Source organism: Dermacentor silvarum, chromosome 2, assembly GCF_013339745.2.
Source record: "Dermacentor silvarum isolate Dsil-2018 chromosome 2, BIME_Dsil_1.4, whole genome shotgun sequence".
Lineage (NCBI taxonomy): Eukaryota > Metazoa > Arthropoda > Arachnida > Ixodida > Ixodidae > Dermacentor > Dermacentor silvarum.
Window position 1 is genome coordinate 222667627 of NC_051155.1, and position 27860 is coordinate 222695486.

A 27860-nucleotide genomic window follows, 5' to 3' on the forward strand; every position below is an offset into this window, starting at 1 on the left:
GCTACGGGAAAGGGAACCCCGTGTGTTGGAAAGAGAGAGTGTGCGTGTGGAGAGAGAAAGGGCGGGTTATGATCGCGCGTTGGGGAGGAGGAGGGAGGCTCCAGTGGTTGAGCCTCGGGGCCCGAGCACAACCTCTGCACAGCCGTAGCCGGGGGTGCGAAGTTTCGCTTCGCCTGACGCGGCTGCCGGCGCCGGGAGGACTTCGGCCGTCTCGCGTCCACGGGGCAGTGGAACCGCGTAAAGAACAAAACAAAGCCCGAGAGAATATTCGCGGCGTTCAATTCGTTCCTTTCCTGGCCGTCCCAGCCCGCCGTGGTCTCTCAACGGTGCGTGTTGTGTGTACGCTGTCTTTCTGCGGAGACGCGCCTCCAGAGTACTGGCTCACCGTCTCGTGTGACCGTGGTGTCTTCGCCGTTCAAACAGGATTCTACCGTCTCGCTGACGTCGTTGTCGCTTACGGGACTGCTGTCGTCGTCGGCGGCGGAGTCACTTGTGCGACTGCGCCCTCTGCTTAGTTTCCTATGTACTATTTTGTTTCCTTCACCTATCGCTCACTTGACCAATCATCCGTGACGTCAGCGTTCTCTCACCACGGCTGAGTCGTTTTCGTGTTTGGGGGAAAAAAAGTACACCGTGCTCTCCCGAAGGACGTCCCTTCGCTGCCTCGTCCGCGTAGCACTGGTCAAACGACGCCGGTCGGTGACGGAGATCCACGGACCCTAGAAGGTCAAAGCTACAACCCTCTTTGCCCGAAGAAGGAACGGAAGAAGAGGTCAGCGTTGGACGTCACCGCAAGCCTAGAAAACTGACATCTACTCAAGGTAAGCTGTATGTTTCAAGTCCGGAGTTTGCCAGCTAGTGGTCCAATGAAGTATAAGCGTCGCAAGACGAGCAAACATTAATGACCGCACTATAACGCAAAAGCAAGTATAATGAGCTTAAAAAATGCTACACATTGTACGGCTTAGTCATTCTGGGGCTGTATTAGGAAACATTCCCGGTTAAACGCAAACTGTTAATGTGAAACAGAACGAAAGAAAAAAGAACAAAATAAAACAATGCAGAGAGGCATGTCCATGCATATACATGGTTCGCTCCGCTTGACGGGAGTAACAGGACCTTGGCTGATCTCACTTCTCTGACGTCCCTGCAGTGGTTTAGTGCTTTGCGAGTACACCAAAGTGTGCTCTCCTCCTCGGGCTGCAGTTCACCGAGCGTTTGATGTTCGGGTGTTTACCGGCGTGCCGAGGGGGCTGATCGAACGCGCTCTCTCTCTTACGCCGCCGACGTTGGAGGGCTCCGCGGCGCGCCCCAGACGCTAAGGAGGTCTGGCGCGCCATAGCTAGACGCCGGTCCATAGCCTCCTATGGCCCACGAGCCTTTGCGTCACGCGGTGCCGAGGACGTTCGACTGCGAATACCTACATACATACATACATACATACATACATACATACATACATACATACATACATACATACATACATACATACATACATACATACATACATACATACATACATACATACATACATACATACATACATACATACATACATACATACATACATACATACATACATACATACATACATACATACATACATACATACAGTTGTGAGCAATAAAGTAAAGAACATCCAATTCGTTCTTAATCAACGATTATCCGTGATGTGTGCATTTGAGTATGACATATTGATATGTAACAAGCAGTTTCCCGTTGATAATTTAGTCTCACTATATGCACTTTGAAGGTCTATGTGTGTTTAGGCAACTACGACAACTTGAAAGAAATGTTGGTGCTCCCTTTCATATTGCCCGAGGATGTACATACAGCGCGCGCACACTGGTTACGCATGTTACGCCGCGCGGTCTCCACCTAAAAGAGCAGCACGACGACACTAGTTCTAGTTTAGCACTATAGTTCACTATAGTGAGGTTTATCCATACTCCGGCTTTCAACGCCCAGGGCCTCATGTCAAAGAATTGACTGTTATGTAATGTGTAGCAGTATCCGACAGCGTTCCGCACCGAAATCATGTCAACAAGCTTCAAGTCGGTGTCTGTTGCGTCATGTCCTGCAGCCTGGTGCGATGAGCAGCTTGACAGAACGTGTTATCACTGGATCAGAACGCGATGAGCGCGGCGAATACGTCTGCGCTTTAGCGGTGGAGTGTATAGCGTCGTGGTCACCACCGGTGACATTATACCGCGTACGTAGATATCTTATCAGACCAAGACAGCCGACGTCAAGCGCGCCGAAAATGATATAGCGTATAGGCGAGCTTTTAACAGCCGTCCTTGGTTGTAACTATACTCCGCGCGTGCTAGCGCTTGGTTGTCGTGCGTGATATCAGCTAATTCAAGAACCACGCCATCTTGGAATTTCCAACATAGCCATTCTTTCACGCGTTGTGCGTGTGACGGTTCTCTTAATGCTTTATTATTATTCATTTAATCGACGTCACGACGACGCGACGATGATCATTGTGAGAAAACTGCAATCGCAAAGACGATATATGTAGGGTGTAAACCAAATTTTATATACCGCACGCAGTGGCTTAATGGCTATGGAGCGTTCTACAGCTGGTTCCAAACACTTTTATTCAAACGTAGTAAATATTTTAAGTAAAATAAAATTAGGGCAAATAAAAAGTTTGTAACTCTGTTTAAAAATTCTCTGCATATTAAATATTTCAACAAAGTACCAAGATAGACATATTAGTATAGGCTCTTTATTATGTGTAACGTTATCTTGGTATTTTTTTGAAGCCTTATTTATTTTTCAGAAAATTGTTAAACAGATAGTTACCAACTTCTCGATTTTTATTTGAACTAAATTTTATAACGCATAAAATGTTTACTGCGTTTGAACAAAGGTGTTTGGACCTGTAGCCAGAAGCTATAGTTTCGGGTCCAATGAAGAATTAATGCACATCGGGTAAGCATCGGCTGACAAAACGCGAATGCAAGTCGTTTAGAAGATGTAAAAGAACAGTCACATGCAAACACTGCTCTGCTACAGATTCAAGCCACAGTAAAACAAGAGAATACACTCACATTGTTTTAAAACGTAATGCTGCGGGAGTGATTGGGTGAAATTATGCGAGGGCTTTAATTTAATTAGACGGGAGTCTGTTCCACATCGTCGCTCCCACGAACTGTATATAGCGATCGCTGACCATAAACATTCTTAGTCGATGAAATGTTGAAGCTTCCAGAAAGAAAATTTCGAGCGTCGTGGATTGGATTGCGCAGTAATGATGTACTTAAGCAAACCCCCCCTCTTCGCTTCCCCATATTTTGGCATCTTTTCTAGAATAAACTGATCCCGTAAAACTTGATGTGTAGAGTCTTGCGTGTTCAGCGAATGCCGTGGAAAAAAAAAAAAAACGGTTCAGCGTGGATATTTTATCAAAACGCTTATGCGTCTCTTCCCGTGCGTGTAATAAGAAAAATAAAATACAGAAGCGATTTTTTAAATTCATGTTCTTAAATACAATTAGCTGTATAATCCGGCCTTTTGAGAAGATCATGACACAGTGGCGAAACCGAATGAAAGAGGCCGTTAACTCGAATATCTTCTCCTCTTTAATATTACACACTAATACCCGCAGAATACCATATTAAGCGTTCGTTCGGGCAGGCTGTCTGAAGCAAGGAACGTAAAGAATGCGCATTACGGAAATCGCTTCACTCCGATATGTTCCTGTCTGTATGGGTGGGCTATATTATAGCCCCCACGTACACATCATATAAGTGTGAAATTTCGGAACTGAATGGGCGTGCCTCGTCCTAATCGCATGTTGTACAAAGTCGACGGCACTATAGTGTATAGCTTAAAGCGACTTTTGAAGATTCCTCAGAGTCTGGAATTCAGATGGATAAAAATAAAAAGAAGACCTAGTAGGATCATTTTAGGGAATTAAGAAGCCCGCGCCACACCACTGCACCACCATCACTACCCTATATACCGAATGCGCAATATATCGAAGAAAAAAAAAAAGAGGGGTGGCTGTAAAATTACAGGTTGGTAAAATGAATCGCATCGATCTGGCTTGCGAAACTCGGGAGCGTATAGATGGGGATTGAACGAAACAAGAAGTGACGTATATACGAAAGTGCAAAGAGAGAACGTGGATGGAGCTATAGGAAAGGGAGCGTCTCAATGCTTCTAAGCCTTTTTTTTTTTTTTTTCAGGCCGCCACGTACGGGAGCTGTGCTATCGAACTTTATGAATGCAGACGCTCGTAAAGAGACCAGCGCAGTCCTTTTGTTATCCGGCTTTGTTGCGTGTGATATTCGGGAACGATATGATGCGCCTAACAGGATGAAGTCTCGATATTACCGCTCTATAGTGGGAGAAAACAAAAAAATACACGCTTATAAAAGGTTGCATGCTCCATGCGGTGAAATTGATATTACTACATTTTTAAAAGGGAACGAAGCAAGAAAAGAAAGCAAGGCAGTGCGCCGGAACGTATGAAAGAAAGAAGAACACGGTTTTACTACTGGTTGTAAATGTTGTATTCTGTAAATTGGAAACAGGTCCATTCTATAGCCCGTATTACAAGCTGTCGAGGTGGGGATACCTGTTTCTTGTCTTTCTGTTTCGTATGTTCGCTTGGTTTAACGGTCACCTTTGTTTGCAAGCGATATCCCAACTTACTCACAAGGCGTGTGCGTGTGTGCTTGGTGGGGGAGGGGGTGGGTTGTTGTGCGAGTGGAAGTGGATCTACATTAGTGACTGCAGAAGGTGAATTCATAAGACACGAGGCGCCGAAGGTAATTGTGCGAACCAATAAGCGTGACTCGGCTCATGAACCAAGAGCCGAATCGGTTTGCGGCGCGTATCACACGATGCACCGAATCATGCACGCCGTGCTTAAGGACGTCGCTGACTAACGCTGTCGTTCGGTGCCGGACTGCCGGTGAATGACGTCACATTGGTCCACGCGATGAATCAGCGATTTTATGCGTCTTTTGAATATAAAATGCATAGCCTCTGAGCGAAGCGTAGGAGGGAAGAATCCGTTGCAACGGACACAGCTATTGTCTCATTTACGCTCTAAAATTTGTCTTCTAGTCTATAGAAGCCATCAATAGTAATGTTTATAAATTTTTTTTATATATAGATTATCTGTAGACATTCTGTAGGCTTATAGCCTTGCATTTTGTTGTCCATAAGTCTGTAAACCAGGATTGACCAAATGAAATAGACTTCTCAACGACTGCTGTCTACGTGCATTCGTGCTATAAATATACGTTATAACGCCGAAAGCGGTAGTATTCGTGATTTCACAGCCATCAATTGACTACCTGATTAAACAATCAATCGACTATTTAAGTTTACTATATAAGGAGAACGCAAATATCGCTGGCCGTGTCCTCATTCATATCTGCACGTATGGACATTCCCTGAAATGTAGGATGATCCCCGTGGGGCGAGGGCTTATTAGCTGCGTGCAGCGGAAACGGATAAGCGGTTTCATTTGCGCAGTGCTTACGTATGTTCTATTATTGTCGTTGTCAGGATCATGCAAGTTGCGGGGAACTTTCACGTGCCACCCCATCTACTCACTGACAATAGTGAGGACTTTCACTTGTACTTCTGCCAGCAAATGACAATAAAATACGTATTTGAGAGAACAGATAATCTTCGTTCGCCATTATCTCCCAGGCACGTTAATTTCTTTATTTTTTTCTTATCTTTCGGTACAGAAATGAAAAAAAAAAAGAACAAGACTATACCGGGAGCCAAGATTTTTGTTGATATTAATACAGCCGAACGCCTCTATAACGAACACCTCCGCAACGAAATGTCCTGTATAACGAAAGAATAATTCTGTCCCAATTCTATTGTGAGCTGTGCTGTTCGCTATCTTTATGTACAATGAAGTGACTTGTAGAACTGAGGAATTCGGAGCCCTAAAGCACTTCGTTACAAAGGCGATCGACTATATTCGATTCAAGCGAAAACAAAATCAAGTGATCATCAATTTAATAAGTGTTCTTTGTAGGTCAACGGAACTTATGACAACAAGCGTTTCTGGAGCGCAGAGTAAATTGAAAGTTTTGGTGAAGACAGTTGTTTTGTCCGTTAACATTCATTTCTCCGCGATACCTTTAGACCTTATTTAAACGAAAAGAGCAGAATACCGCGAAGGCGCAGTCCCAATAGACGGAGCGAGAAACTTGTCACGGGATTTACTCTGGCAATTTATTTTTTATATTTATTTATTTATTTATTTATTTATTTATTTATTTATTTATTTATTTATTTATTTATTTATTTATTTATTTATTTATTTTATGTTATTTATTTAGTACATACTGCAGACCCTTAGGTCCAAGCAGAGGGGCAATAGAATACATACAAACAATAGTGAACAAATCAGGAACCAGCAAGTACAAATACAAACAATTTTTAGTCACACTGTGTCTGTAAACCGTCGTTCCAGTCCGATATTGTTCGGGGGAAAAAAAAAACGAAAATTTAAACGTATCAGTTCGAGAGGAAAAGAGAACCGAAAACAAGATTTTGTTTTCGCAAGCTTTAGTCTCGTACTCTACGAGTACATACGCGAGTAGAACTTCTACAATGGCAGCGCAAAGATAGCAAAAAGGTAAATAAGGTGAATTTCCTGCCGGAAAAAAAAAGTGTCTTTTTCTTTTTTTTTATTTGGCGCTGGAATGCAGCACTCACTGGTTTATTCATTAGGCCTTTGAGTGGGAAATCTTATTTTCCAGGAATGGGCAACTTCGCCGAGTGCTTTAAAATTCTTTATTGCCACTCAGCTCGTGACGGCGTGACCGCGTCGTGGTGAACACTTAATTTCATAAACTCTGTAATCTAATCACGGTATTACATCTGCAGCGGAAATTAAGAGTGAGATCGTAGGGGAATCGCGCAAAAGAAGAAGCAAGAAAAAAAAAGAAGAAGAAAAAAAGGGGAAAAGCTTTCAAGTTTTCCTTGAGACCGCATACTCTATAACGGCGCGTTTTTTTGAATATTGCTTTTCTTACCACGGAAAGGATGATATACCACGTGGGGTAAACGAAGCGTAAGAACGTATAACAAAGTAAAGAAAGTCCAAGGTTGATGTCGCGGGCTCAGATTTGGAGAGTCCACGTTACTTTATTGTGGGAAGTAGGGGAAAAAAGTAAACGTGAGCCTGAACGTTGAAATACAGAAGAAATTAAAAAAAAACCCTAACAAAGAGCAAGAGAGCGCGAGTTTTTCGGGACAATACTCAAAGGTGTATTCAAGCAGCTTTAGCAAAGGAAATGAGATTGGGTGTTCGTTTTTACGGAGAAAGCTGTTAAGAGTACTTCACACGACTTTCGCGTCGCCTTGTTGCAGGTAATGCCATCATGTTAATTTTGTAACCATGTTCCTTCGGTCAGGAAAGCTTGACAGAAAATAATGTTGACACAGAATTGTCAGCTTCTAGTCAATGACTGCGCTGAACAGCTCCAATGTCATGCATCAATTCGTAGCAGTGAATTAACTAGAGGGGGTGGGGGGATGAGTGGTCGGGGAGTGCAGCTGGGGCTGTGAAGGGGGGGGGGGGGTGACGTGGAAAGTAATTATTCGTAAAAGAAGCGAAAAGGCGCCGGGCGCGTTTCGCTGAGTGGAACCGTGGCACTTTACAGTATATGCGCTGACTAGAGAGGAGAAAAAAAAAAAGATAAATTGGTAGGAGGGTGCTCTTAGCAAAGCCTATAATGACTAACAGTGCATTGGAAGGTGCAGTTAAAATGAAATATAGATGAGAGACGTCGCCCCTGATTGGTTGATGCCGTTCACATCTGCTCGCAATCCTATCGCCGCGTGAAATAAGCGTCAGCGTATACATACGCCCGCCCGTTCCTGCGCACCTGATTGGTTCAGATGCTTTGCGACTGTAGTCGCGCGACTTAAAAATCGAGCAGCCGAGCAACTGACCCCCCAAAAAGTCGCTTTTCGAGAAAAGCGATCATTTGCGCCCAACTTGGTCGCGCGACCTCCTCATGCCGCCGATGTGAATGAGCCCATATAATGTTATTCTGGGCATTCAAATGAAGAAAACTTCTTGCTCTGTTTATTTTTTAGAAGTGTTCTTTTTGAAATAAGAAAAGGGAAATTTGCACTCTCCTGTTTTTCTGTCTGTTAATAGAAAATAGACGCATAAATATGCGCTTTCCATATGTTACGTGTTGAATTGGGAGTTGTGTGGTGCACTCGTTACTTTGGACATTTCAAATGGAAGTAAAAAAAAAAATTAGTCAACTACAGAACAAACTCCACGCTGAAGCAAGTCATGATGATAAAATTGTGCTTCGTTGCTTGAAACGAGAGGGTGGGGATGGAGGGGGGAAGGGGGTTTGTCGCCCGGGCGCCGCTGAGCCTAGTGACGCCACCAGTTCGTAGGATAATGATCTACCAACCTCATATGACGCAGACGACCGATCCGAAAGCTCTACAGAAGCCAAGCGCAAGATTGGTATTCGCTTGAACGCCACGATGAACTGTTCAGAAACTGTTTTGAGTGACCCTGAAAGTGGGCGAATTATCCCACGAAGTGGCTGTTGGAGTTATTGGTGACATGATGGAACTTGGAGTACACCGGCGCGTCAGATACTGAAGTTAAAGACAAGGCCTCGAAAGAAGTACACCTCGACAATGCAAGACATAGCAGGGACTGCGACGGTCTGGCCTTTATGTAGTAAGTCCAGTGACTTCGGCTTGAAAGGAGGATTACTGTGTTAATTGGTTTCCTTGGCAGCAGCAGCTGTAATATATATATATATATATATATATATATATATATATATATATATATTGGAAATTTCACCCGAATTCAGAGCATTAAGACCGAATACACGAAGGCGGCATGGTGTGACGCAGCACGCGAGACAACGTGCTGCTACCCCGCAAGAATATCGCCCTGGCAGATACCAGGCGTTTCAGAACGCTATCACAATTAGGATAAACTTGTTTTATCTAGGGACTTTAAATGAGGAACGCCGGTAGTGGCGTTACAAGAGAGAGAGAGATAGAGAAAGGCAAAGGAAAGACAGGGAGCATAACCAGAGATTATCTCCGGTTGGCTACCCTGTACCGGGGGACGGGTGTTACAAGCGTTGCTATTCGATGGTGCACGTGGTGAGACCGACGGAAAACCATCGGCGTTTCTCAGCGCCCAGTGCAAGAGTAGCTTGACGTTTACTCTACTACGTTACGCTCAGATCAGTGTATACAAGCACCAAGGAGCGGTATGGATGCGCACAGCTGCTCAGTATAGGAACACTAAAGTGTGTGCGCACAACGCATATGCAAGCAGTGGTAGCCAGAACGCTGCGCTGGCTCCGGTTTATAACTCCGGCAGAGCCAAATGAGCAGAGCATGATGGTGCGTTCACTTGGCTTCGTCGTTTTAAGGCCGGATTCACACACGCGCCATGATGGCGTTAATAAGAAATTTTCGAACGGAGAGTTATCCCGAACAATCTAAACGTAAAATAGTTTATCTAATAGACGGCGAAAGTGTATCAAGTAATGGCCGACTTATGGAGCCATGCCTAGATCACTACAAAGTGCAGGCCCATGCACAATGTTGTGACCATGCATGTTACCCTAAATATAGAAAGAAAAGATAGAGAAGCTTGGCTTTGCTCATGCGGTTCACGCGTGGTCCCGTATCCGCACGGTTTCTCGAGCGTAAGTTGACGCATAGGAAAAACACCGCCGGGCTCAACGACAGAAATACTTTGGCCAGCGATCTCGCTGTTGCTGATTCGTGCTTCTGGGCGTGTACAGGCAAAACTTCGTTTCCGGCGCCCTGCGCACGTCGGAGAAGTCAGACGACGTTGACGCTCACGTTCTTGTCATCGGGCCTTGCCGTTGTTTCGATATTCAGGGAGCTTACTTCCGTACTATGCTGGCCTATGGCCTGTCGAGCACCAAGCATCACGTACAAAGACCGAGAGAATGCAGTTGGTGCCGACGTAAAACGATGAGAAGAAACAACCGTGGGAGGACAAAGCTATATACCGAGACCGACAAGACGATCTGAGGGCCGTGTGTGTTGCCTGGCTCTCGTCTCGTATGTGCGCTGTTTCTCCTCACGGTCACGTCCTGCGCGTCTAATAACCCCTGTTCCACGGGCAGTTTCGATCTTCGTCTAAGTTGATCCGCGTTGAAGCTTTCCAGCGTGATCGAAGAAGAAAGGCGCAAATGAGTTATGCCAGGGTGAAGAAACAGAGCGAACACAAGATTACATCTAAAGGACGGAGGAGGCAGCACTGTCCTTTAGATGTTTTCCAAGTGTAGCTGTTGTCCCTACGCAGTTTCATCATTATCATGAGTCACGAACTAGCTCACACGTGTGTATATCTGGACAAAAGTCAACCTTGCTTAGAAAATCAGTCTGGTGGTGGTGCTCGGTCTGAAGTGAGTTCAATCTGCCGTAGACTCGAGCACGCTGGAAGCTTCCTGCGTGACACCTATGTGCGTGTGTGCGTGGACTGTACGTCCGCGATAGCTTTATTAAGAGGTTACGTGAAAGCTTTGGTCGAGAACAGTAAGCAGCTCGTGGTTTTCAGGAACGCCTAAAAGTTTAGACGAAATATCGACCGCACGACCACTATCACGAGCTTCAACTTATACAGCTGTTTGATTGTGCAAGTGAAATTAACCTAAATACTATGCCTACTAACACCCCCCCCCCCCCCCCCCCACCTCTCCTTCGCCTTCCCATGTGCTTATCATACAAGCAGCGCATGACACGAAACCAAAGAAAAGTATATATGTCGGACGCAGACATATATATATATATATATATATATATATATATATATATATATATATATATTTATATGCGCGTTAGGTTCCAGTTAGGTTCTTAACAAAACGTCGCTTTTTGCATTGACGTACAAAATTAACTGGAACGCCAATGCATTTCTCCGCAAAGTTCGGGAATTAATATCTAGAAACTGGTGTCATCGCGAGAATTCGTTTCAAGTGGATCCGCCTTGCGAAATCCACGGCTACAATTTGTAAATTGCAATATGGGCCATCAGATAATTAGTTAAAAACTTAATTAGTGAAGTTTTGTTGATTATTCGATTATGCATTTCAATTTCTTGTGAAAGTAATGTCCGCCTCTTCGGGTAGACTAGCTCATGAACTAGAATTGTGCTATCTGCCACAGACAACCTTTAAGAATTTTTGAAAGTGTTCGCTGAAATACCCTGTATGTACATATCTACATATACGTATGTACATTTCATGTACATTGTGCAGGAAATGGTAGAGGAATGTGCTGATTTTATGTACAAAAATCTATGGCGTTAGAATAAAAGTCTGAAAAAGAAAAGGCAACTCGTCTATACAATAAGGCAGCAGGCAATGTTAGAGGGAGAGAAAAAAAAAAAGCAGAAAGGAGATGCGTACCGCAACGGAAGGCGACTGAGGCGATATGAGGCAGTGACCTTTAAAGGCGACTACAAACATACATGGATTGTACTACGTCAGCGTGGGCTGATATGCTAGTAAGAACAGATTGAGTAAAAATTGGGCACATATAGTATATGAGAAAGCGGACTTCACTAGAGCAAAAAAAAAAAAATGCACAATGAATCGATGTAATTAGTCTGTTGGACATTTAAAGGTTGCGCAGGTTGCGCGTTATTATAACCTTTACATCAATTATCCGAACTTTTACCTTTATCCGGACGCTCTGCGTGCTGCTTGGCTGTCGGATCGAATTACGGCCACTGCGGCGGGTCGCTTGCGTGACTTTTGTCAGGGGGACTGCCCCCCCCCCCCCCCCCCCTCCTTTTTTCTTTGATGACCAATGCCGGGCTGTCCATTGTTGCGCGCGAAAGACCGATATTGTTGGGGCCTTCCTTTATGTTTCAACGTTGTCAGGCGACCTGTCGTCATCGGCATTATGTCCATTCCACATTTATATTAAAAAAAAAAAATCCCTTCCGAGATTCGACAAGAGGGAGGTGGCGCGAGCTCCATCGCAGCTTGTCGGAAACGTTGCCATGAGGCACGTGTTGGCTTAACTCTGTAATTAAAATAACTCTCTGGGGTTTTACGTGCCAAAACCACGATCTTATTATGAGGCACGCCGTATTGGTGCGCTCCAGATTTATTTGGCCACGTGAGGTTCTTTAACGTGCACTTGAACCACCAGCGCTTTTTTTTTTCTTTTTTAAATTTCGCCCCCATTGAAATGCCACCGCGCCGCGGCCGGGATCTAACCCGCGACCTCGAGCTTAGCAAGCACTACGCCATAGCCACTGGGTTACCGCAGCGGGTCCAACCCTGTAATGCCCAAGGTACCATACATATTACTCTGAGCTTGATACCGCAAAATACTGATTTAAGCATTGGATGCTTAACGAATAGCACATAGTAACGCTCTTTGCACGCGGCAGCAAGTTTATAGTTCTGAATAGTTCAGCAAAACAATCAATAATTGATTGATTAGGTATAGGTTAACTAAGTTTAAGCGAAATAAAATTTCAGTATTTTTTTTTTTTTTTTTTACAGCGAAGCTGTTAAGGTCTCACTCTTCGATGGTCGCGTTCGGCAATAGAAAAAAAAACTCTGATTGGCCGTATGCTGTATGTGCGAGCATAGCCTCCTATATACTATGTCTATGGCTATGTCTAGGGTGCCTCGATGCCCCTCCTCGCCCTCCGCTCTCCTTCCACTGGGAAGTCGCGTTTGCTCTCCGCCGTGCGTTCGCTCCCCGTGAAAGCGCGCGTCCCTCGCCCTCGCAAGCTTTCACTCGCACCATAGCCTCCTATATACTTTCTGTGCCTGCTCGAATTTGGCGCTGAGCCGTGCTCCCTCAAGGGCTGCAGAAGATAGCGCCAACCTTTCCCTTTCCCTCAAGAACCACTTACCTGTGCCTGCTCGAAGTCGGCTAATACCCCAGTCACACGGGCACTTTCAAAGTCCTTTGAATCAAAGATCCTTTACTTCAAGGGAGGACGCGCGCTGTCACACGGGCGCATCAAAGGAGGCCTAGTTGAAGGGAGCTTTGAGCCAAAGGAGTCCGCGTTTGTCCTTTGAAATCTCAAAGGAATACTTTTGAGCCCAGAGGGCGTCCGACAGAAGAAAACAAAATTCTTTATAAGTACGAAAGTTCAATTTTTGCCTGTTAAAACAAGTTTCACTATATTATAGAAGTTTATAAGCACTAAACACTTTCGTGACACCCGCAGTCTCAATGATGAATGTGCCGGTACAACAGCGCCGGCACGGATTGTCACAACCAGCAACACTGACGCAAAATGGGTCTTGGAGGGTTTACAGTAGCGCGATTAAAAAACACGGCGCTAACTTCCAACAGTGTTTGTTATCGAAGTTCAGTTCGTACTTTTAATTGCGCTGCCGTTAACCCTCCAAGATGCGTTACCAACAAGCCCACATTGCAACCCTCGTGAGCAAAATGGGTGCCATGTGCGATTTGGTTATCGGCTACGCATCGAAGTGTCCTCGTGTGTGTGTGTCTGTGTGTGTGTGTTTTCGTCACTTTTGCGTTTTAGAGTACGTTGCGGTTTCTGCCAAAAGCTTCAGCGGAGACCACCTGGCTACCATGTAGCACTGATACATATCCCTTGAACTAATGTTCCTTTGAGAGCTCTATGCTCCTTAACATCAAAGGACCTTCGGTATGGCCGTGTGACTGGGGTATAAGCCACCGTCCACTCTCGCTAGCCGGTTGACGCCGTTCCCCACGAGGTGGCGCCACCAGCCCTGGGTAGTGTGCGTGGAATTTGCCACATGCTTGTACGTCAAAACGTGTGTTGCGCTCCTGCGACTGGAGATTTTTATTTGTTCTTGTGATGCTATGGCCTACTGTTGTGTTCCAAAGTGCAATTGGGATCGTAAACATAAGTTACCTGGAATTTCGTTTCATGAGATTCCTAGTGACAGTGAAGCGAGAGCAGCTTGGCTGAAAGCCATCGCTAGGAATTGACTGGACGCCTAATACGACATCACGTTACTCGGTTGTTACTCGGTTACTTAAATTCTCGGGTTTTACGTGCCAGAACCACGATATTATTATGAAGCACGCCGTAGTGTGGGACTTCGGATTAACATTGACCACCTGTACGTGGTTCTTTAACATGCACCTAAATCTAGGCAGACGCCCACATCAAAATGCGGCTTCGTGGCCGGGAATCGCACCCGTGACTTCGTGTTTAGTAACGCAACGACAAAGCCGCTGAACTAAGGAACCATAAACAGTACTGTCATGTGCAGCTATAAGTATTATGAATTCGCCTGTGGAACTCTAGGGTACTGAAAATTTAAGATCATTGTCAATAAATATCCGTTTTGCGCGTTAATCATGAATATATGATGCGGCGCGCGCACAAGACGATGGGATATTGAGGGTAGACCAGCTTTACAAACGCAAGCTTGCGACCTACATGCATACAGAAATAAAAAAAGACCGTCAAAGTTGTGAATTTTCGTTCATGGTAATGAATCGGAGTTCTGATCTTAGAACAATAAAATACAGATTACCAAAATTGCGAACAAACTACGATGAACAAAGTCTAAAATATCAAATACCTAAAGTTTTGAACGAGAATAAGGATCTTATCCCAATAATATAACGGCACTCGTCAGTAGCTGCTTTTAAGAGTGCTTTATAACCGAAGCAATTCTCCTGTAAATTAGTGTTGTTTTAAACATACCCTTTCCTTTTTTCCCTTTTTTGTGACAGATCAATTTTTGGCGTTATATTACTGGTTGCTCATGTACGCCTGTGCCTCTGTGTCGCGAGATAAGACGTGGATACCGTCAGTGTTTTGAATTCTGTTTTTTTCTTTCTCTATGTGAGTACATATTGAAATAAGTTCTTGATTTGTATATCGCTGTTTCCTCCGTGTACAGTTTGTATAGGGCCCCGGACCCAGTCAGGTTCAAGGAAGCACCTTTTGTCCGGGACCCTTTAGTTTCTTGTATAAGGAAACTGGAATAAAAATTAATAATTATAGAAAGCTAGATGCAATATTTTCATGTATTTATATTGATAGCGTAGATACGACTTTATTATGACATCCGAATGCGAAGTTAATGTTCACTAAGAGATGGCACAAGTAGACTAAGAGGATTATAAAACAAGTTTCTGCATTTACGTCAATTAAGTTTGCGTTTTTTGCGATGCTGACTAAGCTAGCAGCGAGACGACTGCGCTGCTCCGTCGTCTGCACTACCCAGGGCTGCAGGCGTCACCTCGCGGCTCACTTTCGAACTAGTCGCGACGGTGCGAAAGAATGGAAAGTGCAGTGATCGAGCAGGCATAGAAAGTATATAGGAGGCTATGGTCTAGGGCATAGCCTCCTATATCCCTAGACTGTGCCTGCCCGCTCTCCCACTGTGGCGCACGCACCGCAGCCCTGCCGGCCTCTGCCGCCGACTTTCTCTGGGCTCTTGCCTGCCTCTCCCAACAGTGTGCCTCTTCGATTATCCGTCTCTGACAGTCCCGGACTGCCCGAAAGACTGCATACGCAACGCTCATTGGCTGAAAGCACCGTCTCGGGTAGTCCGGGACTGTCAAGAACGGATAATCGAAGAGGCCCAGTGTCGACAACGTCGTTTAGCCGTTCCGTTACGTAGCCAGCGTTTTGACAGTGGGCCTCTTCGATTATCCGTTCCTGACAGTCCCGGACTGCCCGAGACAGTGCTTTCAGCCAATGAGCGTTGTGTATGCAGTCTTTCGGACAGTCCGGGACTGTCAGAGACGGATAATCGAAGAGGCCCAGTGGTTGTGTGCGGTCACACAAAAAACGCGCACAACTGTTGTCGACGGCGGCGGCGTTTTGCCCGCGTTCGCACTGAACGCGCGCGGCAATTGTGACGTGTTTATGAAGAACGTGCCAACCTTTGCCGTACACCCTATGGTGGTGTACCGTAGCGGCCATAAGGCCATGGTCCCTGTGGTCACTAAATAAATGAAAACCGCCGGATCATACATAATTCTCATTCTTTAATAGTTCAAATAACCAATTACACCATCACATCTTAATAGTCATAATTGTAAATACATAATTCCCCTCATAGTACAGCTTCGCTGGTCTTCCATCTCCACCCCAGTGGAAGGGCTGACAGTTCTTTTCTTTCTTTCTTTTCATTTTTTAAATGTACAAGTGCGTCCTCCATAGCCATGAATAAAGGCAACCAAGTTGTTCTAAGCTACCTTGATGTGGAACTGTATTCGGGCATTACAGGGTTTAAGACACGCTGATTCGTTCACTCGAGGGTGATTATTTACGTGCCTGGCTGTCGCTGGCTCGCCCGAGCTAAATAACTCACGCAAGCGTTGACAAGCGGCCGATATATAGTAGCACCGAGAAATGGCGCAAATCTAGAATACGTTCAAGTTTCAAAAGGACGGTCAAGTTGGGCGTGTTGGTATTCCATACCGAAACCATTCGCAGCGCAAAACGACAAGAACACGCAGAAAAGATACACGGACAAGCGCTGCCGTGTATCTTTTCTGTGTGTTCTTGTCGTTTCGCGCTGTGAATGGTTTCGATACCTTCAAGTTTGTTTGCCGTACGCGGACCCTTTAACACCTCCTTGCGAAAATGTGAATGGTTAATCGGTGGCAGGCAGGCGCTACAAATGTATACATTTTCTTTTAAATGTTAATGTTGGCGCCGTTACAAGGACTGCATTTCTAACGCAGTCATTAGTCTGGATCGATCGACTAGAATTTGCTCCTGGGAGCAATGGAAGACAGGCTTGATGAGAGCATGGAGTAAGCTCGTGGATTACAGAAAAACAACACATTTTTTGGCTCAAAGATGCAGCATCATGATTTCTCCGTGAGACGAATGGTTATGACTGTCGTGCTCGCAAAACAAAGTACAACATTGGTTTACTATCGTCGAACAGCGCTTTTATTTGCTTTCAGAAGACCGTCGCTCTCTGTACGTGTAAGAGAATACTAAAAAGACGCTGTAGCAGACGAAATTAGCTGAATTGAAAGCCGTAAAAGTAAACAAGTTAGGTGTCAGGAAAGGCGGCAGGACACCGCTGATGAAGAACTTGACGCCAATCTGATGAGGAAGCAGTGGATAGCTGATAAGGTGAACTAAATGAAACATCAACCAAGAACTGGGATGCAGGATGGGAAGTAGGTGTCAGAAGAAGAAGCAGGTAGGCTAACCGCTCTGTTAATTAGTTGCGACCTAGAAAGTGCTGTGCCAGCCCATCACTATACGCCGACGCGCCGTGGAAACTGCTTCCTCAGCAAGAATGACGCGACGTCCGCTCTTCAACAACATAGACGAATCTCACTCTTGTTATATACAAAAATCCAGCCATGGCTGTTGATGTGAGTGCGGCTAGTACACACGTCAGCAACGGCGCATTGCTTGTCACTATAGTGTGCTCGCCCGACGCATTAGAAAAGAAAGGCAAAAGTCGCTGCCTGCCGCCGGAGGATGTCATCAGTGAGTCTCTTGGAAAGCTTTGCTGCAGGCCGAGTACCAGGGAGCACAAACATGAGCAGTGCCTCAATTTTCTTAAAGAGAGAGAGAGAGAAAGGGAAAGGAACGACAGGGAGGTTAACCAGAGATTATCTCCGGTTGGCTACCCTGTACTGGGGGAGGGGTAAAGGGATGCGACAGGTGAAAGAGAGAAAAATAAGTATAAAAACGGGAAAAAAAGGAAAGGAAAGAAAATCACACACACTCACACACACACAAAACAGAATTGTTTCTTTGGGCACTGTCACGCAGTCTGCGAAGAGCTCAGCGTTGGTATAGGGGTGGGAACATGAAGCTGTAAAGGAGCCTCTGCTCAGGTGCTCAAGTTATTTCGGGCTGAAATTATTGACGGGGTTCGGGCCAGATCGATACGAGGGCTCTAGCCGCGCGAGGATGCCACGATGTGGCGAGCTGTCGATCCTGTTTTCGTCCGCAACTCGTTCATGGTCGTTCAACACATTGATCGTTTTAAAAAGCAAGAGCTTCTATGTCAAAGCGAAACAAAAAAAAGATGGTGCCGAAATCATCGATGGTGAATGTCACGAATGAATGTAAGTGAATGGGAGTCCTTGTTCCTGAAGCAATTCTAGGAGCACTTGTTTGTGTGCGTATGCATGCGGAAGTAATTTTCTTCGCAAGATGAAAGAAGCACCAGCAGGACGACACCGCCATTGTGTTGACCTTCGCCCGCATTGTTAAGACATAGTGTAGATATGTATGCAGAGACCAGGAACGGGGATTTATCTAAGTAGCTGAAAAATTGCAGATATATATCAACAGACTCTAGGAATAGTGTTTCATCTAGTTGGTTCAAGCGTGAGCGTGTCCTTCTTCTGCACAGATTATTTTTAATCAACTCTGGCTTCCACTAGTCTTGTGCACCATCATTGAAATTCATGCACCTAATCATCGAAGTAAGCTGGTGATTTACAAAACAAAATTAGACCTATTTACACGTTCGACCACTGTCTGAAATGAAGATGGCCAAGTGACGATTAACGAGCTCACTACTCGTCTGCACGTTTTAGCCATGGAAGGGCGGTTCTACGCTTCCTCAAGGCGGCCTACCTGTGCAAGAGACTTAATTTATGGCATTGGTTCTTGAGCACGTATCGTCAGTGCAAGCCTCTCAAATAAAAACAGAGAAAGAGAGAGAAACCCGTCCCTCCAGTCTGTGTGAATCCTGAGTAGAGTTGAACCGACGATTACGGCGGGCCCTGTCAAAACCATATGGTTATTGTAGTCAACTTGGGATGACCACACGATTATATTAGAATTTGTATGCGTGTACATTTAAGACACCATTGCACCTAGCTGCGCACCAGCCAGGCTGGTGAACGGGGTACCTCCCGTTTTCAAAGACTCAGCGAAGCCGGTGGCGGCAGCCAACAACAACACGCATATTTTTGGATGGGATGACCGCACAATAGCTTCGCAAAAGACCATAGCGCTCTGTCACGGCGATTGGAGAAGTGAGCTTGACGACCTGTGGCTAAGCTACAGCTGTGGACACTTGCTCTGGTGCTGTAACATATGTCTGGAAGCAGCAGGGGCACGTATGCGCTTAAAGGGGAGAAGTTCGCGCAACCGCATGCAGGGCTGCCGCGTCACTGCAGTTGGCTGCTGCATCACAGCCGGTGCATTGCCTGCCGCCGTCCTCATACTATATTGCCGTATACGTTAGCAAACTGGCCGCCACACCTAATTAATATCTCCGTGTTATTATTATGATCATCTTTTTTTCCATGTTATTCCGTGTCTTTTAGAGTTAGCCTGACTATACGGTTTTAGTCAGCGAATGGCCAGGTGAGCCTGCGCTGTGATCGCTCTCAGGGTAGTTTATAGCTTCGGCATTTATTAATGGACGACGCTGCTCCAGACGACCTCAAACTCGTTTGTCTTCTATTTAGAGCTGCACAATGGCGCAGCACAGCTGCTGGTGTCAGGGCACGTGCCCTAATATTCTGGATATAATTTTACAGCAAGAGAGAGAGAGAGAGAGAAGAAGGAAGGAAAGAAACATGTCTGGAAGCTACAGTACTGTGATTGTTTGACTAACCATGGCTAGTTAAATATAACCGCTCATTGTTCTTTTGTCATCAGCATGGTAAAGCGGCTCCTTGACGCGTAAGTATAAACGAGCTGCGCGACGTTCACATATATGCAATTCAAGCTTACTTGGTATGCACTTGCGTCACCTACCTGTCGCCTCCTGATTTCCGTTTACATTTCACTGCAGGGTAACTGTTCTAGAAAGCGGTATCTCGCTCGAAAATAGGCTTATGGTGGTGACGTTTAGGGTTAATTCGTGCTGTAGGTTTTTGCTGATGGTGACGTGCCTTAATTACTGGCGGTGGCAACGTGCATATCGTTTTTCGGTGAGCAAGACGACATACTGCTACTCGCCTTGAATCTATAGAACGTGTACAAGGCTTTTACTGAATGTCGCTTATGGGTGTGCGAGGTATTCAAGAATACTGCTTCGAATCACCATAGACAATGACATTAGCATTTCATCTGTCTAGGCTCTTAACAGATTTCACCAACCCTCTGTCAGTTATGGTGGGTAATGCCAATGTGAAGTAGTATAGTCTCGAGATAGACTACCGCACGTTTTGGGCTTTGATTGTTGCGTCTACGTTGCGTCTATGTTGCGTCTATGTTGCGTTCTCCTGTCTCCTGTTCGCGTTGTACCCCGCACCTCCACCAGTGTCGCGGTACAACGCGAACAGGAGACAGGGAGACATTCTTCAAGAACAGCACAGTACGACCTGTTCCAACAAAACAGAACAGAGACACACGTCTTCTTCCTCTAAGAATCCCACTGACCCACTAGACGGAGTCCGTTAATGCCCCCATCGTCGTCGTCGTCTGCCTATAGAGCACGCGTGTCAATATGGTGCACACATGTGACGTCACGCACTGTTCGCATCGTCACTCACTGCGAAATCTTCCTGCCTTGAGCGCAACTCAAGGAATGGTCCTGGACAACCAGGACAATTAAGCCTTTGTACCCCCCCCCCCCCTCCTAAAAAAAATGAAACGTCTTATATTTCAATTGAACATAAAGAACTGATCATTGCTTATTTGTATTATGTCTTTGTCGCAGTTTCACAGTGATTTTAACGGTCTACACGAAAGGCCATGCCACCAGGAGTAAGACTTCTCCTGTTCTGATATCTCGTTGCAATGCTTCCGTATACGCGACACAGCAACGTTCCAAGATTCCTCGGAGAGATCCTAAATCGCGTGTGTATGCGAACGAAAGAAAAGCCTGCGCGAATGACATACCGGGAGCGATTTCACAAGTCTCGACAGCGTGGTCGAGAAATATCTGTTCTGCGGCTGACAGCACGTTCACATCGCTGACAAGGGATCGCAATATACGCTCCGATAAACGGAAAGGACCCACGGGGTAGCAAACGCCGCCGAATTTTCTTTCTGATTTGATATGACCAAAAATAAAACAAATACCTCTCCTTAATGCAATGCATAGAAGGACGTTCCACAAGCTTGGCCTCTAAGCACATTTCTAGGAGATGGCTACTGACAGAGCTGTTCCGAGAAAAGCAATGAGATCAGGCGGATTACATTCACGGTCGGCGCGTAATACAGTACGGAAAGTAAATGAGCTAGAGAAGGGCAGTTGGAGAAAGGCGGAAAGAAATAAGAGAAAGGGTGAAGCTGACACGTTCATGTAGAATTGGCAAATGGCAGAGCTGGCAAGTGCCGCTCATATGCAGGCGCTCGGTACGTCAGCACAATATGAGGAGAAAACGAATCTCGTATAACGAATGGAACTAGCTCCAATCGAAGAAGCAGCCGAGTGGCTCATTTATTGACCGATTGATTAGCGCGAAACTCGGAAGGTTGGCAACGTCTGTCGCCAGTCGACGAACAATGGGCAAGTTCTGGAGAGAGACGGACGAAGGCGGTGACCGCACTCCGATGGGGCGGGAACCCCACAATGCGAGCCTGGGGTCCGAGCGTGAGGCCGTCGCCATAGCACAAAAGGGTCCCCGTCGGAAGGTGGGACAAAAGGGGCACGTCACCTCATGTCGTCTCCGCGGTTGCCGCGAGTCACTGTCCACGTGATTGCACGGAAGGGACCGAATACGCCTCCATTGCGAGCAGATCCGGCAGCACTTCACTCGGGCATCTTTCTGTCTTTCGTTTTCCCTGTCTGAATGCAAAGGAGGCACTGCTGCGAGACGTATGAGAGTATAGCGCCAGGTAAGATGACATCAAAGGGACGAAAATAAAACAAGCAAAGTAATTATGAAAGAGAGAGTGATGCAAAGGCAGAGAAAGACAGAAAAACATGAACGGCTCGGCCTGAAGAAAACGGTGCAGCGCGGTGGAGGCTAGAGTCGGCAACGTCAAATTAACATAGGTGTTCGTACGCGATTGTCAAAGAATGGAGCACGAGCGCGAGCGCTTGAGTCCTAATTTGGCGTCTTCTTGTTCATGAATGCACGTCCAGGTCAGGAGTAAATGATGCACAATGCGGCTTGTTATGTGGTGATTGGCACCTTTTAGGTGCCCTCGGTAGTACATGTACCAGAACATATGTGACAATATATGCTAGTGTGCTGTAATAGCAACCCCCGGCCTGATTGAGATAGGCAGTTGATGAGGTGGCCAAGATGCGTCCAATCACGACCAATGGCATAGAGGTACCGCCTCACTGCTGTTCGCCTTATTTTTTTGCATCGCAGTTACCTTGCGAATTTTTTGCTCTGGGTGCCACTGTGTTCCCTTTGTTGTTGCGTTTGACGAATTTCAACTGAAAAGTCCGCAACGCCATTGTGCACGCGCATGTGCGCCACTGACCATGGCAGTCACCTACGGCAGGTTTTCATGAAAAGAATGAAGAGAGCAAGTGTGCAGGCGCATGGACGAAGAAGCAGATGAAAGGAAGTAAAGCTTGACTATGCGGGAACGGTCGAATATTGCCATTCCTATAGTGGGACATGAAATCAAATCAAGTATTGCGAATGTTGCGCGCGCTGCTTCAGCACCGATTCGATGCCGTTGACAACGAGAAATCAAAGAAGATCGAAAGCCGCAAATGCTAAGAAACGGCTGCCGCGAGAGGAGAGCATTTACGTAGGGTCCCGGGGACCCCCGATTAGCATGGGGGCGAGCTATAGCTATCGGCACACTGCACGGTTTTAAGGAAGAGGAGTGCGCAGAACGCGGGGCGTTGAAAGGGCGGTCGACGACGGCTATACGGAGCAGGAGAGAAGGAAGCTATATAACCCTTGGCCTAAAGAAGAAAGAAAGTAAAGAGCTTGTGCACAGAAGTGAAAAGGAAGAGTGGGAGGAAAAGAGGAAGGCAGTTGAAAGCGACGAGGGAAGAAGGGGTCGTAGTCGACGAGCAACAAGAAACAGTGGCGACCGGGGACGGAGCTGAGAAATCGGGAAATCGATAGGGCGGCCCAGTGGTGGTGCTGGTGGCTGCTGCGGGTGGAGGTGCGTCTCTCTGCCGGCAACCTTGACGCCAGAACTGGCGCAAGGACGGTAGTGGTGCGGCTGCTGCTGGTGGTCGGAAAATGCTACGCAGCCGAAGCACGGCAGGACGAAGAGAAGGAGTGAGACGAAGGACAGAGACGATATCCGTACGCGGATATCGTGGGCGGGCTGGTGGCGTGAATCGGTCCACAAAGAAAAAAATAAAAAAATAACGGAGTGCGCGGAGCGGAAGGGATGGCGGAAAGACCGAAGGACCCCGGGGAGGGAGACAGAAGCCGAGAGCGGCCAGCGGCGTAAAACTAAAGCAGGCGCCATCCATTGTTGGAAACGAGCAGTCTGCTTGCTTGTCCGCGCTTCGTATACCGCCGTTGCTGCTGCTGCTGCTGCTGCTGCTTCTCTGTTGGTGGTGGTGCTGCTGTTAGTGCGAACCTGACGCTCGTCACTACACGTGCGTCGCTATAGTGTGCGTGTTTTACGGCACGCACACTCAGGTTCTTGTTGTTTGTGCGTGCGTGTATATATGTGGGCTAGTCTTTGTCTTGGCCGGGGCGACGCCTGTTGTTGAAACGTATCCCTGCCATTTGTCTCGCTCGGCCCGCTCCCGTTTCTTTCGTAAGAAACACTGCGAGAGAGAGAGAGGTTGGGACGGGAGGGGGTGTCCATGAAGGAATGGGTTCTTAGGAGTATAAGGACGCGGCGGGGTGCGCGCGCGCGCTTTCTCTCTGTCGAGCGCATGGTCGTTCGCGGGATTTGCCGCTCGAGAAAGTTTTGAGCAGTTGTTCCGGAACGGCCCTGAAATGCCGTCATTTTGGAAAAGTGCCACATCACGGTTTCAAACGTGCGTGCTTGTGTGTGTACGTGTGTATTTGTGCTTGTGTGTGCGTAGGTAAAATCCTTCAGAGGCATTTTCTTTCGAAGAGAGGCGAACACTTTCCACGCATCTATTTGGAGAGCGAGGGCTGTTCCCCTGAATGCTTGTGTCGCAAGATACACGGGTCGCGAACCTAAGGTTGGAAGGAGAAGAAAATAAACGAGATACACTGACGAGAATCTAGAGAAGAACAGCTAGGGGAATGAAGGATGGAGCGAATCGAAGGCAATGAAGAAAGCCTTTGGCTCGGAACTTGCTGCGACGTCGTATTTTGCTACCGTACATAGGGTTTAACATCTCGAGAAAACTGAACGTTTACAGGGTGATCATTTTCAAGTTCCATTGGATTTTAAAAAATAGTCGGTTTCAGATAACATAAATCTATAGTCCTTGAGCTGGATTATTCAGAGAGACGGATATTACTTGTACGAGAAATCGAAAAACATATATTGCGCTGATATTCCCTCGAGGCACGAGGCTGGAAGAACAAGAATATTATGCATGATGTCCCTAGTCAGAGTTGTCTTCGATTGTGGAAGTCATGCTGTAAAATGATTATAGGACATCTACTTTATGAGACACCTATTGGGGGATTGTCCCGACCTCGCGATATATAAAGAGGTGACATTACTTCACTAGAGGTGCATGCAGAGGAGCTTGAAGCGCCTTTTCAACGACTTGTTTTCTCTGAACGCTTCGTTGCATTCTTGCATATCCCAACTGAGTACAACGACACCTCCCAACGGCAGGAGATGAATGGCGGCCTTTTCCGTTGCGTAAGCGGCTCGGACGAGAACTCAAACGCGTTGCGCGCCGAATGCCAAGTTTCCCACGCGAGATTTGAGTTGTACACACATTCGGGGAAAAGCTCGGTTGTTTTCGGTGTACGGGGGTCTCATCGCGAGCGAGTGGTGCAGCCCGCGTGTCCTGCAATCTAAGGACGACACGAAGAGACAGGGTTATTATAATTTTTTTTGCGTGTGTATTTGAGTGACGGTCAGTGCATGGCAGCGTGATATCACATCACGTGTAAATCGAGAAGGCGCCTCGTAGCGCGTTCCACCCTCCCTCCACCACGCTGCGTCAAAGGTTGCGAAAGACGGGCGTTTGTCGCCCGGGCTAATGCTGCGCGTGCATTTGGTGGATGCTGTCTAGAGTGGCGTTTCTTCTTCTCTGCTTGCTGTTTATATATATATATATATATATATATATATATATATATATACTTGTTGCAGACACCGTATGACAAATGGCTGTCGCCGTGGTGAAGCGTCTGTCGACAAAATGATGTCGCAATAACAAATGGTACTGCTTTACTTAAACACTGAGCATGCCTCAGTGAGTACACCCCAACGTCACTTGTTTTTAGTTTGCGTCTGGCCCCAAGGATTGCACGAACGCAGCGTTCCCAAAGCAACCCGAGCTTAACGCGTCATTTTCGAATGTGGCGTAGAAGGGAAAAACGTTTGTATACTTACATTTTAGGTACGCGTTAAGAAAACCAATGTCAACGAAATTCATCCATAGACCTCAATTACGGCGTCTCTCACTGCTCAGTTTTTGCTTTAGGATGAAATCAATCAATCAATCAATCAATCAATCAATCAATCAATCAATCAATCAATCAATCAATCAAAATTCAATCAATCAATGGGGTGACTGTATTTCATATACGTATATGTTTATACATCTCTTAATATACTTGAAAAGAAACGCTGTTTTCTGTGTTGACAGTTTGCGATGTCGGAGGTTCGACAAGTTGACTGACAAGGAGCACGCGTACTGAGAACTGGAAAGCCTGCCTAAAACTATGAAGTTATTTGTATGAATGTATTTAACATATTGCGATTGCGCCTGAAAACACCACATATCATCAACATATTGCGATATTTTCATTTAACCCCCGAGCATGTACCAGCGAAACGAAAAGGAAGAATACTTTACACCAGCAAAGCAGAAAAAAAAAAATCACCCACGATTACGATACTACCTAATGCGAAATTTGAGCGCAGCTCTATACGTGTTTTGATTTCGCGATATATTAGTTGGCGCGGACAGTCTGTCTCATGCGGCACGTTGGAAACGGAGGGAAGTGTGGCGCGATTGCTTCGCTAACCTGGAGATAGCGAGAGGCAGCGCATGGGTGACTCGTGTGCGCGATTCACAGCAGCTGCCCCAGACAGACCTACCAGACGACGCGCGCTACTCTGGCGCCATCTCGCAACCATCGTCGCCGCACTACGCTTTTCTTCTCACACTTTCGCCATAGCCTCCTCCTCCGCTTTCCGCCTCATGATTCCACTGCATCCTCCTCCACCGCTTTCCTCCTTGTGTCTTTCATCCCCCGTTGCGCTCCGCGTTCGCTCTTTCATCCTTCGCTGTGTTCGTTCGCTCGGTTACGCCGACGCCACCGCTCGCCGCAGGAACGGGCGCCTAAGAGCTGCGCTCTAAAAAATGGGAAATTGTTTGCTTTAAATGTTGCTGTTAAGGCGAACCTGTATTTCCTTATGACAAGTAAAGAAACTGGCAAGGAGAACGACACCCGGATGTAGCACTACGTCAGTGTGTATATAACTTAGCCCCTAATGGTTTTGAGTGAGCGAAATCGTCTTTTCCGTTACCGTTAAAATTAAGCGGTCTCGATCGTCACTTCTTTTCTGAACTGAATCTCGAGGTGGGTTCTTGAGTGATAACACGTAATCAGTCACGAATACGACAAACCAAAGTGATAGTTATGTCAATACGCCCCCCCCCCCCCCCAAAAAAAAAAAGAATGGTAATATAGTAAGATAAAAAAAAATCTCCTGGACGCATAAGAAGCCGGACAAGTAAGTGTAGGCTATGTGTGGGGTCCGCGACGGCCTTACACGGGACCTTCATTGACTTCGCTTCATCTAGCCACGTTTTCACAAACACGACAGTGGCGCATCGCATCGCACTTCTAGCACACCACGTCCGCGTAAACGGCGGTAATGTGCCAAGAAGGCGAATTGTATTAGTGTGCCAGGGGAGCGTAGATCGAGACTCGCCTCACACGGTGCATGTAAACGTATCGAGGGAGAGAGAGAAAAGGCGTGACGGCCGCCGGCGCTTGCTCTCCTCCACTCACCGGCCAAACGCGCTCGCCGGAAATAAACTCCGGCTTGTTTCTGACGAACGGGGAATGCGCCAAATGTAAACGCTGTCGTGCTCGATCCCCTTGATGCGTTAACAAATGCGGTATACGCTAGTGTCGCATTCATGTAAGCGCGGCTCCTGCCTCGAGACTCAAGCCTTCGGGTGCAACCTATTACTTCGCCACGACGCCTTTCCCCGTTTCCAGCACCTTTCCCGAAAAGCACGTCCTTGGGAGCACTGTCGTTTAGTAACCGTCTCTGCAACAACTCTCTCTCTCTCTCTTTCCAAACACAAGTCGGGGCTGACACGCGGAGAGTTACTTCCCTTTCCTCGATCTCCCGCACAAAGCCGACAAAATGAAATTCTTTTTTTGCCCCTAATGCGCGCTACCACGGCGGCGTCGGCAAACAACCTGCTGGGCAGCAGTGGCACCGTCGTCGTAGTCGTAATAAAAACCGCGCACACCTTCTGCCGTAGTCGCCGAGGTGACGGCTTTCCGAGCCCTGTCGTTATGCTACGCAGGGTGGCAGGCACGTGCGCTTAAAAGTGCACCCCTTTGCTTCCCTCTCTCTCTCTTCTCTCTCTCGAGGGAACTCAGCTTTGAGGAGCGGCGACAAGCACGGAAGCCAGCTCGTCTAACGACGTCCTAAACGCACTCGTAAAAGAGAGGCTCCTTCGTGCCGCACTCAGACCTTCTTCACCTGCCAGACGCACAATGGGGGTCGCATTTAGGCACCCACTCTCCCCCTCTGCCGTCCTCCTTTCATTACCCCACCTCTCTTCTTCCTAAGGAGCCACCCCAGAGGTGCGGTTGCGATTAAACGGCGAGCTCGAGAGCGCGCGAAAGCGCCTGACGAGTCTGACTGCTTTCGTGCGAAAGGGCCA

At 46.7% G+C, this 27860-nt stretch overlaps 1 protein-coding gene across 3 annotated transcripts in view; it reads left to right on the top strand.

Moving 5' to 3' along the window:
* Positions 1-143: 143 nt before the first annotated feature.
* Positions 144-27860, top strand: part of LOC119442718 (sodium/potassium/calcium exchanger 2-like) — a 248524-nt gene continuing 220807 nt past the window's right edge. For all 3 annotated transcript variants that reach the window (XM_037707696.2, XM_037707697.2, XM_037707698.2), the window contains exon 1: positions 144-821. The gene's annotated coding sequence lies outside the window, so the exon portion shown is untranslated. The remainder of the gene's footprint in view (positions 822-27860) is intronic.